The sequence below is a fragment of the Neoarius graeffei genome, chromosome 22 (assembly GCF_027579695.1).
Source record: "Neoarius graeffei isolate fNeoGra1 chromosome 22, fNeoGra1.pri, whole genome shotgun sequence".
Lineage (NCBI taxonomy): Eukaryota > Metazoa > Chordata > Actinopteri > Siluriformes > Ariidae > Neoarius > Neoarius graeffei.
Genome location: NC_083590.1, coordinates 3,849,805 through 3,864,354, shown reverse-complemented (window position 1 = coordinate 3,864,354; position 14,550 = coordinate 3,849,805). Strand labels below are relative to the sequence as shown.

Here is a 14,550-nt window from a genome sequence, read left to right as displayed (position 1 = left end):
CGAACTGGTCCATGCTTTCCTGCATGTCAGACTGGGTACCAGCATTCAATGCGCAGTCGTCAGCAAAGAGAAAGTCACGGGCGACGTCATCCTGGACTTTGGTTTTTGCCTGCAGTCTCCGTAGGTTGAACAGCTTTCCATCAGTTCGGAATCTGAAGTCGACTCCAATGTCACCCTCACGAAAAGCGTCAGTCAGCATGGCCGAGAACATCATACTGAAGAGTGTCGGAGCGAGGACACAGCCCTGTTTCACGCCGTTTGTGACAGGAAACGGCTCTGAGTGCTCTCCATCATCCTGTACGCTAGCTTGCATGCTGTCATGGAACTGCCTGACCAGGGAAATGAACTTTGCAGGGCAGCCGAACTTGGCCATGATCTTCCAGAGTCCCTCTCGGCAGACAGTGTCGAAAGCCTTAGTCAGGTCCACGAAGGTGGTGTAGAGGCTGACATTCTGCTCCCGACACTTCTCCTGGAGCTGACGTGCTGCGAAAATCATGTCCACTGTGCTGCGACCCTGTCTGAACCCGCACTGACTTTCAGGTAATAGTCCTTCTTCCAAATGGTCAATCAGGCGGTTCAGCAAAACTCTGGCCAAGATCTTCCCGGCAATGGAGAGTAGTGAGATGCCGCGGTGGTTGTCACACGCCTGCCGATTTCCTTTGCGCTTGTACAAGTGGACGATAGAAGCATCCTTGAGTTCCTGCGGGATTTTCTCCTGGCTCCACATGGACTGGAATAGCTCAGTGAGCTTCCTGATCAGAGTTGGGCCACCAGAAGCGTAGATTTCCGCAGGGATGGAGTCAGCACCCGGTGCTTTTCCACTCGACAGGCGCTTCACTGCTTTTTCCACTTCAGCTTCAGTAGGGGCGTCGGCAAGGGAGTGCTTGGTTGGAACCTGAGGCAGCCTTGTGATCGCTTCTTCGTTGATGACAGATGGGCAGTTGAGTACGCTACTGAAGTGTTCTGCCCAGCGTTCAAGTACCTTTTCCTTGTCAGTGATCAGTACGTTTCCATCTGCACTGAGGAGTGGAGACGACCCCGACGAAGTAGGCCCGTAGACAGTCTTGAGCGCACTGTAAAAGTTCTTCATGTCATTGCGATCAGCATAAGACTGGATCTCATCGGCTTTCTCGCTGAGCCATGTATCCTGCATTTGGCGTAACTCCAGCTGTACACTTCTTCTGATGTTGCAGAATGCAGCTTTCTTGGACGCTGATGACGGATCGTTGAGGTGTGCTCGATGAAGGCGATGTTTCTCGTCCAACAAAGACCGAATGCGTTCGTTGTTGTCATCGAACCAGTCCTGGTGCTTTCGTGTGGTGGGACCCACCACCTCTGAGGCAGCAGCGTAGACGATATCACGAAAGATCGTCCAGTCAGACTCAACATCTTGTGAGTCCATACTCTGTTGTTGCAGCTTGCTGTCGATCTCTTCAGCCAGTGACTGCTTGACATCATCTTTCTTCAGCTTTGAGACGTTCAGACGTTTTGGGGCCTTCTTTCCCTGTGGGCGTCTGGGTAGCTGAATCCTGATGTTGAGCTTTGAGATCAACAAGCGGTGATCTGTCCAACACTCTGCGCCGCACATAGCTTTGGTGACTCTGACGTCTTGCCTATCCCTTTGCCTGACGATGATGTAATCCAGCAAGTGCCACTGTTTGGAGCGAGGATGCATCCACGATGTCTTGTTACGGTTGGGTAGGCGAAAGACTGTGTTGGTAATGAGTAGCTGGTGTGCAGAGCAGGTTTCCAGTAGCAGTAAGCCATTACTGTTGCATTTGCCTAGTCCATTTTTCCCTAGGACTCCTTCCCATGATGCGTGGTCGGTGCCTACTCTGGCGTTGAAATCACCAAGGATGATGAGTTTATCAGTTCTGGGCATGGCGGAAATGGTCGCACGCAGATCCTCATAGAATCTTTCTTTGACCTCATCAGGGTTGGTCATGGTGGGTGCATAGGCGCTGATCAGTGTGGCATACCGCTTTCTGTGCAGTGGCAGTCGGACAGTCATCAGGCGATCGTTGATACCCTTAGGGGGCATAGCCAGCTTGTTGACTAGGTTGAATTTAATGGCGAATCCAACTCCCGCCTCACGACGTTCTTCTTGTTTGCGTCCAATCCAGAAGAAAGTGTAGCCAGCGTGTACCTCTGACAGTTGACCTTCATCAGCAAAGCGTGTCTCGCTAAGGGCGGCAATCTGTACCCTGTACCTTGCCAGCTCTCTCGCAATAAGCACAGTCCTCCTCTCAGGTCTGTCAGTCCTGGCACGGTCCAACAGTGTGCACACATTCCATGTGCCTAAGATGAGTGGTATCATCTTTGTAGATTTTGTTTTCTTCTTACCGCTATAGAGGGATCCCCGCCAGCCGCGGCAAGCTGGCCAGGGTAAGGTGAAGCAGGCAATTTTTGGGACACCTTTTCTAGTCCCTTCCCCAGGCTAGGGGGGAGCAGTGCTGTCCTGAAGAGGACTGCTCCGACGCTCAGGTGGCTGCCGAATCCCAGCGCTGCTTCAGTTCGATGGAAGACGACCCTATGGCCTGAGCCGCCTACATGTAGGATTGTGACTACGACTGCCAGCGTATCCACACCTGTCGCTTCACCACGCCCCCATCGCCGCAGGACTTGAAGAAGAATGATGATGAAGAATGGTTAGGTGATAATGGGTGATAATGGGTGAAGTTGTGACTTGCGTGTGAGTTGGATTAAAGTGAGGGAGAGTTGCGCAGAGTCGTCAGCCTCACTCTCTCGTCCCGGCCCATCTATATCCAGTGGCAAGACATGGTCGAGACGGCTGGAGATGAGTCAGGATGCAGTGGATGGCCATCAGTGTCCCACGTGTCTCACTGTGCCCTGGTTGCGCTCCACAGCGCTGTGCTGTATCCGCCTTCCTGCCTGTTGAACCAGTCTGGTGGTTTCATCCGCGTGGTCCACCGGAGTCCAGTCTTCGCATGCGTAGGTAGACAAGCCCTAACTCACCGAGTGTATCAGACCCGTTGGCTACCCTCACATGGTTTCGTCCGCCAGTCGAAGCGGTTTCCCGGGGCGTGGCCGCTGTTGCATGCAAACAGCTACTTGGAGCCACATGTGAGAGTTGAGTGCCGGTGGGGACCAAAGCGGAAGAACCACCCAAAGGTGCGACTGTTCCCCCGTCAGAGGTACTACCCCTCCCGAACACCCCATACACCCCGCATCCCACAATATCCTGGGGTCGTCAACAGAGCCAACATTAAGACTTGTAAATATCTCAAGCTCAGTGATAAACTGAGAAATTTAAGCTTCATCTCTCAATAATGAGGTGTTAAAACGCCATCTAACAGCACGTTGAGATAGTTTCCCAAGGGTGGTGGAGCATAGGACACCTTTATGGTCAGAAAGTAGCACTGATTTTTCGATGGAGTTGAAGAGATGAGGGGACACAAAGAGAAAGTCAATCCTAGAGAGAGATTTATATCTACCAGAGTAAAAAGAGAAATCCTTGTAAGTGGGATTTACTACTCGCCAAACATCTATAAGTCCTAGATTGCTGGCCCAAAATCTCAGAGCATTTGTGGCCTGCGTCTGGTCCAGAGGTGGAAAGAGTACTAAAATATTATACTCAAGTACAAGTACTGTTACTCTGATGAAATTTTACTTAAGTACAAGTAAAGTTACCAGACAAAAAATCTACTCAAGTAAAAGTAAAAAGTAGATCATTTAAAATGTACTTTGAGTAAAAGTAAAACGTTACTTTTAACAATGGGTGTTTTCTGCCTCCATTGTGTTGTGCAAAAATGAAAAAGAAGAGGAAGCAAGGTGTGGCAGCGGGGGCGTGGTCAAGCGCCGGTCTGTGACAGGAGGGCGGAGCCAGGGAAGGTGAGTGGCAGAATCGCTACACCTGACGGTCGTTAACCTGTGTTTGTGTGTGTTTTCCCAGTAACCGCTCCCTATTTAAGGAGGCAGAGAGAGAGCAGAGGGAGCGCGACCCGGGACCGGAAGCAGAGTGTGTGTGTGCATGTGTATGTGAGCTTACGCTGAATCCGACTGAAAAGTGGATTAATAAATATCCTTCTCTGCATCTAAAACGTTGTCCTGCCGTCCTCTGTGCTCCACCCACACTTGATTCACGCTACACAAGGATATATGTACATCTCAACCCAGATGTTTTATTTAAAGGAAGTGTATCAAATTGAATGCTTAGGATAATGCTGCATTAAAACTGAGACAAACAAAAAAGGTCAATACACACAGTCATGTCGTTTACATCGCCCTGACCACACACAAAGCATTGTACACGAAATATGAAAGTGAAATGTTGCACCGAAATCTCGTAGCTTGCCTGTGTGCACTGTGTGTTACTGAACAATTCAATTAAAACTTTATTTGTTTTGCTTAATATTCCTTTCTGGCCTGTTGGATGTAGAATGGTAGGAGGACTGATCACGTCAGGTTGGCGAGCTAACTTGCTTGCATGATTAGCCAACCAAATAACAGACTAGTTACCGATATGTTACAGTACCAACAGGTTGCTACTTCAACATTAGCAATGCCATCCACTATTTTTGGAATATAACCAGCCTATTGTCGGTTTTACTATGGAAAGGAAACATTATGATCAGGGGCGCAGATACGTTTTTTGAACTGGGGGGGACAAAAAACCGGGGGGGGGGACAAAAAACTGGGGGGGACAAAAAACTGGGGGGGACAAAGCTGCCAGCAAACCAACCCCAACCCCAATATGCCTGTCAAACTTGTTGTGGGTAACCATAGCAACCAAGCTCGAGCTCGCAACCTGTGCAGTCTGCGCAGCTCAACCAACCGAATATCAGTCTTTGTTTTGTTTTATGTGAGTTGTTGCAACTATGTATACACTGCTGTGCACCTCAATAAACCGAATGGTAATTAGTCTTTTGATTTTTCCGTGAGGTTTGCCTTATGCAAAGAAAGACAGCATAGACAATTTTTCCTCCCTATAAGTGGGGGGGGAACGGACGAGGTGAATTTAAATCTGGGTGGGACGAATCCCACCCGTCCCACCCTCTATCTGCGCCCGTGATTATGATGCCAATGACAATACTTACCTCAACATGCTTGCGCAGATTAGACGTCGAATTTTTGTATGCTGCAATGGTTGTCTTCTTGGGCACACATAATCTGCATTGCATAATGAAACTGTCACCCCTTTTCTCTACGAAGCTGAAGTGATCACGTATGTAGGGCCAGGGGTGCACTTCATTACTGGAAGAAATTGCATTTTCTGCAGGGTCGTCCACCACAGGTTCCTCGGTCTCCTCCATGTCCGCAGGGACATCAACATATCAACACCCGTGGCCCAGGGGCTAGGCCCCTCATAGGCTACCTGTCAACCCTACCCTTACCGTTGGCCAGGAAAACACTCTTATTTTATTTGCAATACGTGTCAAGCATTTACAGTGTAAGTGCGTAATTAGCCTAGAAGCCTACGATAGGTTACGTTTGGCTCAGCGTAGCTGCACAAGGCCCACGCTCACATCACTCAACACATCCAACCACAGAGGGAGAGAAGAACGCGCGCATTATCATTACAGAGCCGGTTCTGATTATTACCACGGACAGGACAGTGATACCGCGTAACTTTCACGCAGGGGCATGGCCAGAGATAACCACACAAGCCTGCGTGCGCTATAATGTAGACCTATGTGTTGTAAACATAAAACACACACACCTACAGACAAGTCCTTTTAAAAAATAAAATACATAAAAATAGCTCGGCGGCATGAAAACAAACATTCACTGCAAGTCAAGGTACTTGGCTCGGCGGCCACATGAAACGTAAACACCATGGACAGCGGCCAAACTCATAACTCTACAGACCGAAATACACGAAACCAAGTCCTACTAGGGTCTATTTTACCGATCTATGTTCAAGCATCATGCAAGTCTTCCTTCTCCTTGAATGAGACCGTGCATTCAACTGCCTTTTTGACATGACTGCATCAAAATACCACTTGCAACAATATTTCACGCACTCCATCAAGAAAAAAGTTAAACATGATGAACACGGGCATACTGTTTTGAGCATACGATTTTTTAAAAAGAAACTAGCTACATCAAAGTCCTTCAATAAACCCATCCTTTAGTGCAAATGAGCTTAACCTAGTTCAAAGCATGACGCTAGCAGTAGCTGCATAAGGCAAAATCATGTGGGCCTTTCGTCAACAACAAGCCACGGTGGGCAAACATTAATAATCAAGCATCCTTACCTTAAAACGCTGTCTTGACCACAGAACTTCTCAAGTATTTCACTTAAATCCACATGGGTTAACAACACACCCAACACAGCTAGCGAGAAATGTGGATCTGCGCTAGCTTTGTATTGCTATTCCCCTCGGTATGCTTACTCTGTCTGCTGCCCGAACTGTGAACATTATAGGCTACAATCTTTTCATCAATTTCTTCAGTAGATGCCGTTTTAGACATTTTATTATCCCCATTGAAATATGCTATTATACTAACAGGATTATAACTCAAATCACACGACACGTATTCAAATCACAACTGATTTATTTTACTGTTGGACAGATCATAGCATATCTAGCCTAGCTGCACATAGCCTAGCTGCTGGTAGGCTGATAACTGATAAGTAGCTGATATTCTGAACAGATTGGTGATCCTTACCTTAAAAAAGTCTGTGACTTTAGGCAACGATTCTATCATTACCTGCATCTCTCTTTTTTTTCCTTTTATGCGCCCCGCTAACATGTGAACGCTTCATCTTTCAAAGCCTCTAAATTTGTGTCTCAGTAGTCTGCAGTCTTTGGCGCGCTTTCGTACGTGACGTTACATTTTGTTACATTTTATTCTGGTACAGTTGTGGGTGTTCGTTTCGCGAACCACATCCACCATGTCTCTTACAGCAGGCTACTGTGCGCTCATTTATTTCTAACCTTATTTCTATCTGTACATTAATGTAGGCCCACGATTCCGACAGTTTATTATTTTATTAATATTACAAGGCCCCTGATTGGCTGTGGCCCAGGGGCGTGAGCCCCCCGAAGCCCCCCCCCTTAAAGCGCCGGTGCATGTCCGCCATCGTCTGTGTGAGACTCACGCGCGCGACAACTGTCCTTCCCGTGATTCATTTCCAGAACGCATTTCCCCTTCTCCGTTTTAGCCTTTTTAAATTTTTTATTTATTTTTTTTTTTTACTCAGTAATGGTTGTGACGTAAAATGTACCGAAGTACACTACTTAAAAGAAAACATACTTAAGTAAAAGTAAAAGTACACTCTTTAAAAATTACTTGAAAAAGTATAAGTACACAAAAAAGCTACTCAAGTACAGTAACGCGAGTAATGTAATTTGTTACTTTCCACCTCTGGTCTGGTCCCCTGTAGCCCTCGCACCCGACCTGTCTACTACAGGGTCCCATACAGCATTAAAATCCGCACCAACAATGAAGGAGCAGTCTGTCAGCTCTAACATTTGACATGTGAGTGTATTGTAAAAAATTTTATCATAGCTATTGGGGGCATAAGCTGATATCAGAGCAATTTTTCTATTACCAAATTCTACAGTAGATATCACAATGCTGCCTGAATTATCCGACCACGTAGACAACACTTTAAGTGAGAGATTCCGTTTAACAATAGCCACTCCTTTTGTTTTTGTGTTGGCAGAAGATGATGCAATTGTGTGATAAAATCTATTAGCAAGACGGCTGTTGTCAGCCTGAAGTAAATGTGTCTCCTGTAAGAAAGCAATGTCGACGTTTCTCTTTTTCAATAAGCCTAGAGTGCTAGTTCTTTTATGGGGGGCATTTAAACCACCACAGTTCCAGACTAACATTGTTAATTCACCCATTATCAAAACAAAGACGTATTGAAAGAGTGAGCACAGAGATGCGCTTCAACACCGCCCTTTACCTCATCAGGACAGGGCAGAAGCGCGTTGTAAGCATTTCTTGTTGCATGGAACGCGTAGAGCGCAGACACACAAAAACAGATGAGACAGGTACACACAGGGGAATAATAGAAATGGGGGGAAACATATAAAGCCAAACGGCAAACACTCAAAGTAGGTCCGTGATCAGCAATGGAAACGAGCAGCGAGAAGGGAACACCAGCCTAACAACAGTAAAAAAGAAAAATATTCTAGCTAAAAACCTGGTTTCAAGGCTAAACTCTATGAACATTTATGTGTAAGGACAAGCGCCAGCAAATCAATCAACCTCTCCGTTACCAGAAGCCGCATCCGGAGCGCCGACCTCAGGGGCGGTCATCTCCTCCAGATGAAGAGGGGAAATAGCCCGACGTTGACGCACAAAGTCCTCAGCCTTCCTCGCAGATGTGAACGACCTGAATTGGCCGCCCGCCGTCTTTAATCTTCAGTGTCGCAGGGTAGAGTAGGAAGAACTCCAGACCTTTATCATGAGCTGAATCCATGGCGTTGCGGAAAGCTTGGCAACGCTTCACCGTGAAGTTACTGTAATCAGTGGTGAATCGTACTAGATGATCCCCGACGTTCAGATTCACCCCTCGCGCTACCCGTAGGATAGCCTGCCTCGACGTGTATCGGAGTACGTTGAAGATCAGGGTCCTGGGGTTGGAAGCCGACTCATCTGCACGGTTTCTGTAGACCCGATGGGCTCTCATGATCTCGATACGAATGCCTGCAAGATTAGGGAACCATGTCGGGAGAGACTCCGTCAGGTATTGGACTGCATTCGAACCCTCCAGCCCCTCTGCTAATCCCATGACACGGATATTGCATCTCCGATTTCTGTCCTCCATGTCTGCCAATTTTTCTTCCATGACTTGCAGAGATCGGGCTTGTTCATCCAGGGTCTCGGAGTTACTCTGCATGGTAGCTTTAAGAGTGTCAACCTCGGACCTGACGGCGTTAAGGTTTGCAGTTAGCATTGCTAATTGCTCGTGGATAGCCGTTAGCTTCCGCTCATTGTGTTCCCCACACATTGGATTTGGGCTAAGTGAGGTTCCAGTTTTTCTAACAGAGCCTCCGCAATGGCGTCAACGTCTTGGCCCTTGGGCTTGTTTCTGTGAGTCATCTCACTTTAGAAGAGTTTACGTGCTCAAAAGTAGAGTTCTATTCAAATATTTACCAGGCAAAACCACTATTTGATGAAGTTGAGCCGGGAGCTAAGTCATCAAGCTGCCATCCCTGTCCAGGCGGTCAAGTGACTCCGCCTAACGTTAATCTTATGCATTAATCGCGGTTTCAGAATAGGCTACTGTTATGATCTGGTAAAACTACATTCAGCTCCCCAAGTGTTTATTCAGAAAAAATATTAAACATATTTCTTTCAGAACGTCTATCACAAACCAGGGCTCGAAATTCATATATTTTTTCACCAGCCAGCCGGACTAGTTCCCTTCCAAAGTAACTCACCAAACAGAAAATCAACTCGCCAAAATTTGTTCATGTATGAATTTTACTTCTGTCAAAAATAACACAAAAGAGAGTAGTTACCATTGTTCATGACTAATGTGTATTTATTTCAAGACCCCAGTATTTTGATACTGGTTTTTTTTGCACACTTTACAAACTGGCATTTGCTGTTCCATGTCCTCCTTGCGATATCCAAAAAAATGCCAGATGACTGACCCCTTACTAGTTCTTTTAGGAACCAATTTGTCCGCTTCCATTTTTAATTTGCCACTGAAATTGACTGAGCTTACATGGTAGCCAATGCAGCACCAGCGATTGCACGAACTGAGTCAGCGCTGTAAACCGAAACCAGTGTTGCCAGACATTGCTGAAGTTTTCCAGCCCAAAATATGTTCAAAACCCACCAAAATGCACTTAAAACCCCCCAAAATGTAAAATGTACTTGATGCCTGTCTTGTAAAGTAAAAATATGCAGCTAAAGTCCAGTATACTATTTGTAAATCGAACAAATGGCACCATGAGCCCGTCAGTGCTGGAGGTGAAGAATCTGCTGTCTGGTACTCGACTCCGTGTGGTTCAATCAGATTATAACTCTGCAATCATCTGCTATGTTCTGAATCCTACATGCACCAGTAGGTGGTGCACACGCATCATATTCTGTAGGCTATGTTAGGCTACGATGCATATCTAACATCTGCATTGCTGAGGTTATTTATTTTTTATTTGTCTTTTATTTATTTATCTTTTTATTTATCCTGTTTGTTTTATTAATTTTATAGGCTTCGTTATTCTGCTTAATTTATTTTTGTCTATGTCCATGTATTTTCTTCATCTGTTATCCTGATTTTGTGGATTTGTTAGATTGTACCTGTTTTATATACTTCAATTAAAAAAAAGTTAGGCTGTGATGCATGGCTGAATGTAACATGAGAAGAGAAAATGGAGAATGGATTGCGTCATTCTTATTTACTAGTTTATGAGTTCAGTTTCTGCACTACATTACACACATTCATATTAGTCTTACAGTTACATCGACATTTTTTTTTTGTTTAAATAATACTTAATGAGATTAATGTTTATTGTTAATGATTAATTTAGGCCAATGCTCGATTTTGGTTGTTTAAAATCCCTAAGGGGTGCTGGGTAAACTAGGTCTCTGACTTGCCTCAGTTGACCAAAGAGAGCTGTTTTTCCTGATTTCCTTCACATATTCAAGAACATCATTCGGCTTAGGCGTTTACATTCTCTCCCATCTCTGCTTTCTAGTGGGAGTGAAACTATATAAACATCTGATAAAAACCCGCCGAACTAATGTCAAACCCGCCCAATTTTTGTCAACCAGCCCAAGCCATTTTTTGCCCACAAAGTAGAATTCAAAACCACCCAATCTGGCAACACTGACCGAAACTAGAAAATCTTCCTGCAAGTTCCTTTCAGCATCGAGATGTCGCCCGGGATTGGTTGGAGAGTGTGTGATGTTATTGTTTTTTTTACCCTTCGGCAGCCTCTCACGTTACTGCCTGAGGGACAGGGAGAAAACCACCAGAAAAGGTTTTAAACAAACACGAAACAAACGCAAGTCGGCAGATGATCATAAAATACTCGATAGTTACGATATAATAATTTTATGTATCTCACACAGAATTTTCGGAGATATATCGAGTATATTCGATATATCGCACAGCCCTAGTCTGAATCATCGCTTCATATATATTTTTTATTTTCAACGAGCCAGCCGGGCTGCCTAGTGACAGGAATTACCCGCCAAATGACAAATTAAGTCGCCTCGGGCGACCGGACCACCGCGAATTTCGAGCCCTGCAAACATACTGTTGGCCTATTCCACTGCATTATTACTGTTAGCCTAATATTGCTTAGGAGTAAATGTCATATTTTGGACAAACTGAATGTATACAAAATAGCCTACTGGATTTTACTGCAAAAATGCAATATGGTATAAAAAATATTGCAGCAATGCAGTTAATATAAAATAACAGCAGGGTTTTTAATTTTGAAGGTACATCCACATGTAGTATTTTGTCTATAAGCAACAATATTAGCTTTATCATCCATATTTTATAAATGGATTTATATGTTCATCTTCAGGTTTGCAGAATTCAGCAAAGCAAAGACAGGGACCAGTGAAGAGCGACAGAGCAGCATTGAGTCTTTCTTGGTTCAGACGAGAGGTGGGCAAGTATACCACCAGGGTCATCCTCGACAGAGGATCATCACTCAATCAATAGTCAATGACCTTGTCATTGGATGCAATTTGCCCCTGTCTTTGATTGAACACCCCAACTTCAGGAAATTTTTGTCAGTGACAGAGGAGAGATATAAACCAGCAAGTCGATGCACAGTTACAAGACGTCTGAGTGATCTAACATCAGAGAAACAGGCCTCTATCGAATCAAAACTAGAAAAGACAGGCACTGTGGCTGTGACTGTGGACATTTGGACAGACAGGACCATGTTAGACCTTAAGAATGAAAAGGCGACACAACATAATAAATTTGTTAATGTATCCTGTGGTATTTTTTTCAAAATATATTTATCAAGTTCAAAGCTTTCATGTTTCTTCACATTACACATTGAAATAGCCCTCCTAGGTTACCATGCTCTGATCAGTTTTGATATTGTGTATAATAGCCGAATAGATGATAAAGTACAGTAAATGCTTTCAATCCAAAACATACAGAAATGCAGCAGCATCTCAGATAGCATCTAAAGAGAGAACGTTAATTTCAGTCATTTGAGACTTGACTTGGACTTGGGACAAAAGACTCGAGACTTGATTTGGAAAAAATGACTTGTGAACATCTCTGGGAGGATCTTGGTCAAATGTGACTCTTCTAAGCACCTTCTCCATTACGGTTATTGTACTGTATTTGCACTACTGCTATTTTGTACATTGTTTGATTTTAGAGTGTATTTTACCAATATCTATATTTTATAAATAAATAAATAAATTTTGTTTTTTCTTTTTTTAACATAAATATTTTTATCTGATTTTACAAGGTGAGAGAGAAACGGCATTTCGATTCTCCTATATGTCCTGGACACACAGTGACTTGACAATGAAAATCTTTGAATCTATACTTTCACTCAACTAATGGAGTTGTGGATTTTGCCCTCCTCTGTCCCAAAGTGAGTTTCTGTCAAAGTGCTTTCAGTTTCTCTCTTTCTAACAATAGAACAGTTATATTCAGCTTTACTTACACTGCTCTTCTGGATGCTGCAATCACAGGCATCACCTTCAAAAGAACCTCATGTGTTATCTTCCCTGGAGTGGTATATTTCTTCAGGTCAAACTTCTCCAGCTCCTGTGCTGAAGTCAGTAACACAAACGCCAGAGCAGACCACTGTGAAGGAGAGAGTTTACTTCGTTTCCCAGATTTCAGGTAGCGTTGGATTTCCTCCACGAGAGAATCATCACCCAGTTCATTCAGACAGTGGAACAGATTGATGGATTTTTCTGCAGGAAGATCTTCACTGATCTTCTCCTTAATGTACTGAACTGCTTCCTTTTTTCTGGAAGCTACTTCCTGTCTGTGTTACTAAGGCATGTAAGAGTTTCTGATTGGACTCCAGTGAGAGACCCAGAAGAAAGCGGAGGAACAGATCCAGATGTCCAGTCTGACTTTTTAAGGTCTGATCTACAGCACTCCTGTGTACATCTGAAATTGTCTGAAAGGACCAAATCTGATCAAGAACATTTCTTATTTTTTATGCATTTTTCTTGTAGAGGAATTATCCTGATCAAGAACATTTCTCTTTTCCTTCATGAAGGTCAGATGCACATACAGAGCTGCGAGATGTTCCTGAATGCTCAGATGAACAAAGCAGTACACTTTACTCTGGTGAAGCCCAGGCTCCACTTTGAAGATCTGCGTACACACACCTGAGTACACTGCTGCTTCTGTCACATCAATGCCACACCCTCGCAGGTCTTCCTCATAGAAGATCAGGTCGCCTTTCTTCAGCTGCTCAAAAGCCAGTTTTCCCAGTTTCAGCAGCATTTCTTCATCACTCTCCTGCTTCTCTGAGTATTTTTCTCTGATGACGTTTGTCTGAATGATGAGGAAGTGTGTGTACATTTGAGTCAGAGTCTTGGGGATCTCTCCACTCTCTGCTTTACCCAACATTCTCTCGAGAACAGCAGCTGAAATCCAGCAGAAGACTGGGATGTGACACATGATGTACAGGCTTCTTAATGACTTCAGGTGTGTGATGATGTTCTCGGCCAGACTCTGATCACTGACCCTCTTCCTGAAGTACTCCTCCTTCTGGGGGTCATTGAACCCTCGTACCTCTGTGACTCGATGGACGTACTCAGAGGGGATTTGATCAGCTGCTGCTGGTCGGGAGGTGATCCAGATGAGAGCAGAGGGAAGCAGATCCCCTTTGATCAGGTTTATCAGCAGCACACGCACTGATGCTGATTCGGTTACATCACACACTCTCACTGTGTTCATGAAATCCAGAGGGAAACGGCACTCGTCCAATCCATCAAAAATGAACAGAACCTTTTCCAACCTGGACATTTCGGTTTCTTTTGTTTCCTTAAAACAGACATGAAGGAGCTCCATCAGACTCAGTTTCTGGTCCTTCATCAGATTCAGCTCTCTGAAAGGAAGTGGAAATATGAGGGGGACGTCCTGATTTGCTTTCCCTTCAGCCCAGTCCACAATGAACTTCTGCACAGAGACTGTTTTTCCGATACCAGCCACGCCCTTTGTCACTACAGTTCTGATGGGTTCGTCTTCTTCAGATAAGGACTTAAAGATGTCGCTGCATTTGATTGGTGTTTCCTCTGTTGTTTTTCTCCTGGACGCTGCCTCGATCCGTCTCACCTCATGTTCTTTATTGACGTCTCCACTGTCTCCCTCTGTGATGTAGGCTCGGTGTAGATCTCATTCAGGAGCGCTCGGTTTTTCTGCTTTATCATCACTCCATTTAAACACTGAAACTTCTCCTTCAGATTTAATCTGAACTTTTTCTGGAATTCCTTTACAGCAGGAGATTCTGGGGCGTGTCTGTGTGACGGGATGAAATAAGAAGACGTGGTGAGACCGAGGCTCCAATTATTACAGTTTAACATCACAGTTTTTCTGACTGGTTTCCACAGATAACCGTTCTTTATGATGCTAACACGATGGATTTACCTGATTTGACTGTATGTTTTCTA

At 44.6% G+C, this 14,550-nt stretch overlaps 1 pseudogene; it reads right to left on the bottom strand.

The window, feature by feature from the left end:
• LOC132870544 (NLR family CARD domain-containing protein 3-like) overlaps window positions 1-14,550 on the bottom strand; it is a 90,001-nt pseudogene that overhangs the window by 61,499 nt on the left and 13,952 nt on the right.